Consider the following 5,417-nt stretch of genomic DNA (forward strand, 5'->3'; position numbering starts at 1 on the left):
TCCTAGTCCTGTGTTTTAGAACTAAAAGATATCAGACTTTGCAAATAGGTCAAGTGCCACACAAATATAGTAGAAAGATTCTCTAAGTGTGTTACTCAGACAGAAAAGGGATGGAAAAAAGTATCCCAGAAGACTAACCCAAAGAGAGCTTGTGCCCCATTATTATTAGTTAATGTTTATTGATTTTGAGAGAATCCCAAGCAGGTTCCTCACTGGTCAGCACAAAGCCCAGCGTGGGACTCGATCCCACGAACATCGAGATCATGACCTGAGTTGAAATCAAGAGTGCCCCTGGGGTCATGTTATTGAGACTTTCAGAATCACTGTTAGAGATCAAGAGGGATATGTAAAAGACAAAATAGTTCTCAATTTGCATCTAATAACAGCCTCAAAATACGTAAAGTGGAAATTGACAGCTAAAAGAAGAAACAGACAAATCCATATTTGGTGGAGGATTTAAACCAATCTTTCAGCAACTGATAGGACAAGAGGAAGTATCTCGAGGTTAAGAACAAAGACACTGGACTTTCATAGATCTGAGCCAGGCATCCTGGCTTTGGGCACCCATGGGTGATAAAACTAGAAAAAAAAGCAAGGAGGTGATTCATTCATTTTTTAAATTAATGTTTTATTTATTTTTGAGGGAGAGAGAGTGTGAGCAGGGGAGGGGCAGAGAGAGAGAGGGAGACACAGAATCTGAAGCAGGCGCCAGGCTCGGAGCTATCAGCACAGAGCCTGATGTGTGACTTGAACCCACGAGCTATGAGATCATAACCTGAGCCCAAGTTGTACACTTAGCTGACTGAGGCACCCAGGTACCCTAGGGAAGTGGGTAATTTTAAAAGGACAGCATTTACCTCTGGGGGAAGGGAGTGGAGCAGGATGGAGAAGGGACCCCAGATGTGGGCGGGAGGGGGATTCCTGGGATGCCTGCAGTGTGGTGTTTTCCTGATTTGGGTGGAAGGTAAATAGTTGTTGGCTTTACAGTTATTCATTATAGCCTACATTTATGTTTTATTCCATGACGTTTTATTCCACCGTTTAAGAATACAACTGATGGCACCTGGGTGGCTCAGTCAGTTGAACATCTGACTTCAGCTCAGGTCATGATCTCACAGTTTGTGAGCTCCCACACTGGGCTTGCTGCTGTCAGCCTGTCAGTGCAGAACCTGCTTCAGATCCTCCGTCACCTTTCTCTGCCTCTTCCTCACTTGCTCTCTCCCCCAAATAAATAAATATTAAAAAAATACAACTGGAAAAAAATTCTGGGTTCTGTCACTTATTTGCCTTGGGAAAGTGTTTTTGCTTTTTCAACCTTCAGTTTGGTCAGCTGGGAAGTTGCGGTGATGGCAGTACTTAATCCTCTGGGGTGTTGTGAAAGTAGCATATTTAATGGTAAGTGGGTGAACAATTTTGTGTGTTCCCCGAGATGACCTAAGAACACGTACTTTTTGATTGCCGAAACATCCTGTTCCTCTTTACCTGCAAATTGAGAATTGACTGTTAGTCAACGGGCTCCTAGGTCAATATAGTTCTGGTGGGGAATCGTTTTCCCCTCATGTCAAGACGCCATAAGGAGAGAATGACAGGATCCAATTGGTCTTCTCCCAAAGAGAATGAAGCTGAAATGGCTTTTCTGGTAAGATTGGAAGTTACGAGGCAGCCTACTCGTTAAGGACAGGAGTTGAGTCCGAGGACTTGAGCCAGAGTCAGGCGGTGGGTTAGAGCTGGGCTGCAGGGGGGTGGCTAGAAGGAAGGGGAGTTTGAATTTCCAAGGGAAAGTTAGGCATTGATTCTGCATCAGTAGGCTGCCTTGGGGTATGGAAGGCATCATCGAGAATTTTTAAATATATTTTTAAAATCTTCCTCCAACCCTTCCCGACTCACCCAATTTCTCTCACCAGAGACAACCACCAATTTCTTACGTACCCTCTTGTGCATCTACAGAGGGTGGATTTTATTTATTTGTTTGTTCGTTTGCTTATTTCTGAGAGAGACAGAGACAGCGTGAGCAGGGGAGGGTCAGAGAGAGAGGGAGACACAAAATCTGAAGCAGGCTCCAGGCTCGGAGCTGGCTGTCAGCACAGAGCCCGACACGGGGCTCGAACCCACGAACTGCAAGATCATGACCTGAGCCGAAGTCGGACGCTTAACCGACTGAGCCCCCCAGGCGCCCCTGAATTCATTTTCTTGTGTGTGTGTGTGTATATGTGTGTGTGTGTGTATCTGTGTGTCTGTGTGTGTGTGTGATCTCCCTTCGTCCTCTGCTTCTGCTTCATCAGGGTGTGAGACAGTGCAGGGGACTGGAGGACAGCCTTGCCTGCTGTCTCTTATGTGCGTTCTGCTCACAAAGACCTAGAGTAACCATATCATTTATTACCAAAACTCAGACACCCGTGAGGGTGAAGGAGGAGCTCCACACATCACACCAGAACCACAGTCACAACCCAGGACAGTTTCCCTGCTGAGTCTCTCCCTGAGCTTCAGCTTCTTGACTTGAAAATAGGGATGTGAACACAGCGTCCTAAGAAACAAGGAACTTCCTGAAATAATTAGGAAAATACAGGGCCGATTGTCTTTTGTGAGGTTCACCCCAAAACAAAGCAGAATGAATTAAGTCATTTATTCATTAAAATTCATTAAAAATAAATTTAATAATTTATTAGAGTAACATTAAATGAGCACAAGCAAAACAATAGGTATTTTATGAATCAGCACAAAATGTGATAGAGTTTTATGTATACATACACACACATATATATAGTCAGGAACATTGCAGTAACCCACTTTTACAGCATAGCAATCGTGTGAAGGGGCTCCTTGCTCTTCAGTTTTATGATTCAAGTCCCCATGAATTGCTGAAGGCATAGATCCCATGGCTCACACCAAGCCCAGGGTCTCCCATGTGCCTGCAGGTGCTCGTATAGGTACTGGGGTCAGATGTTAGTCCAGGAAATAAAAGATGTCAGATAAGAGATGGACGCAGAGCAAGAGGCCGACTGAATTCAGGAAGACATCATGCCTAAATGTCCTGAGTGGAAACCAGTGAGTCAGCCAAGCTGTGCCAGAATGCCAGGTCTTTTCCTGAATAAGAACTTAAAGTCCTGGGCCTCCCAGGGAAAACAGACAGCTTAACATGCCCTAATGAAAAACTCTCTTGCAGAAAGCTTGTGTCTCCCGTTCTTTTCCTGAATTAGATCCAAACTGTGACTAAAGCACCTTCGATGGAGGGCAACCAAGGCTATTCGGGAAAGAGTGACGGAGAAATTTCCTCCTTTTTCCAGAAAGGTCTGCACCTTCTGTGCAGACTACAGTCGGCAGAGAGCCAGACTTTCAACTTTAAGGAACAAGAACGGGGCCCATGTCCAGAGCAAAGAGGCTCTCGTAGGGACAGACTTGTCTCTCTTTTGCCCTTTCATAAACTCCCTGCAGAAGCAACCTGCAGTCAAGGCTTGCTGGTCAATATCCCCGTTAGCCCTCAGATACCAACCTCAAAGCCACGTTTTTCAGAAACGAGGGAGGAACCAACATTTTTTTCTGTGAGAAATCCCTCCCTTTTCCTTTCATAGCATCTAACTTGCTTTTGTTGTTGGTAACTTGTGCGTATAATAAACAACCACAGAATTTGTTTGTCCATTTATTCCACAGATACTTACTGAGAAGGCAATGTGTGTGCTGGACACTGATGTAAGAACTGGGCCGCACTGGTAAATAACAGATGTGGTCACTGTGCTTACGGCATTTACAGCCATGGAGGAGACAGACAGGAAAGAGACAAGCAAATACATGTAAAATTATACACTCTGTTAAGTCACAGAGGAAAAGAACAGGGCAGAGTAAAAGAATAATGCGGGAGAGGGGAGCAGGGGAGGGTCAGGGCAGTGACCAGGGAGGCCCGGGGAGAAGGTAGGCCCCTCATGATCTCCAGGATCCATGCGTCATGTCTCAGACAAAGCAGGGTGCCGAACACACAAACAAAACCAGTTTGTTTTGACAACTCTCCTTGTTTCCCTTCCAACCAGATAGCCATCTTTGGGCCCTTTATAGAAATTCTGGAGCTGTGGGGCTCCTGGGTGGCAGTCAGTTGAGCATCAGACTCCTGGTTTCGGCTCAGGTCATGATCCCAGGGTCGTGGGATCGAGCCCCATGTCTGGCTGCACATTGAACATGGAGCCTGCTTAAGATTCTCTCTCCCTTTCCCTCTGTCCCTCTCCCCTGCTCATGTATGCATGCACACTCTCCCCCCTCCTCTGACTAAAATAATAATAATAATAATAATAAATTTTAACAAATAAAAATAAGTTGAAAAGAAATTCTAGAGCTGCAAATTGTCCCTTAGCCCCAGAAGATAACCAAGGTTTTGAAGAGGCTGCTAGATTCATTGCTGAGCCCTATGTATTTTGGATGCCTTTCACCTGACCGTTACAAGGAGGCAAAAAATTAGACAGACATGAAGCTCGTTTTGCTCTTCACCCGCATGGGCCTCTCCCCATCACTGCTGGGCCATTTTTTTCTCACCCCAAGAGGCTACCTTTCTCCCCATTAGCAGAAGATAAATCCTGTGTTGCACCCTAAGCAGAAAGAGGGTGACAAAGACATCACTGTTGAAGGCTTCATGAGCACGGGGACAGCCCTCTTGATAAAAAAACCTCTGTGGATTGCAATTCCAATGGAAAAGCAGATTTCAGTGCCACTACACACTTTTTATTTTCTCTTGTTTGGTATTGTTTAGTTATTGATCGGTATTGAACCAGTACTTACCTAGTTCTGCCAGACGTGGTTCGAAGCACTTTGTAAATATCAACTCACTCAATTCTCGTAACAGCCCGAGGGGATAGATCCTATTGTGATCCCCATTTTACAGGTGAGGACACAGAGGCACGGAGAGTACGGAGCTCGCCTGAGGTCACTCAAGGAGTAAAGGACCAGCAGCCTGTCTCCATCTGCCCACCCACTGTGCTGTGTGGCCCCTCTACGTCTACGAATATACTTTAGAAGATCACAACTTTATGTATACCATAAATGTCTTTTTGTTTATAAACTAGTATCTCTCTCATGGTTAAATAAATGATGTTAAGATGGGAGCATTTAAGGATCCCAAGGCTGTCTGGTGCCTTTGGCAAGGAAAAAGGATCAATTAAGCAATCTACAAATAGAAGTGAAAACCTTCCATTATAACGTTGCCACGTAGCCTCTAATTTTACCTCTGTTAAGGCCTGCACGTACATTATAATGCCGGAGCTGAAAAGCTAAGGGGTTATTCTTTTGGGGTCCAGAAGATTAGCTCCTAAATCCCTACATTTAATTCTAAGCCTGCTGGCCTCCCCCTCCTTGTTACTCTGGGCTCGATCCCTATGGAGACAGTATTACATGCACTTCGCAAACGACACTAGACAAGGTGTATTTTTCCTATCTTG

Source organism: Crocuta crocuta, unplaced genomic scaffold (assembly GCF_008692635.1).
Source record: "Crocuta crocuta isolate KB4526 unplaced genomic scaffold, BGI_CrCroc_1.0 scaffold68, whole genome shotgun sequence".
Classification (NCBI taxonomy): domain Eukaryota; kingdom Metazoa; phylum Chordata; class Mammalia; order Carnivora; family Hyaenidae; genus Crocuta; species Crocuta crocuta.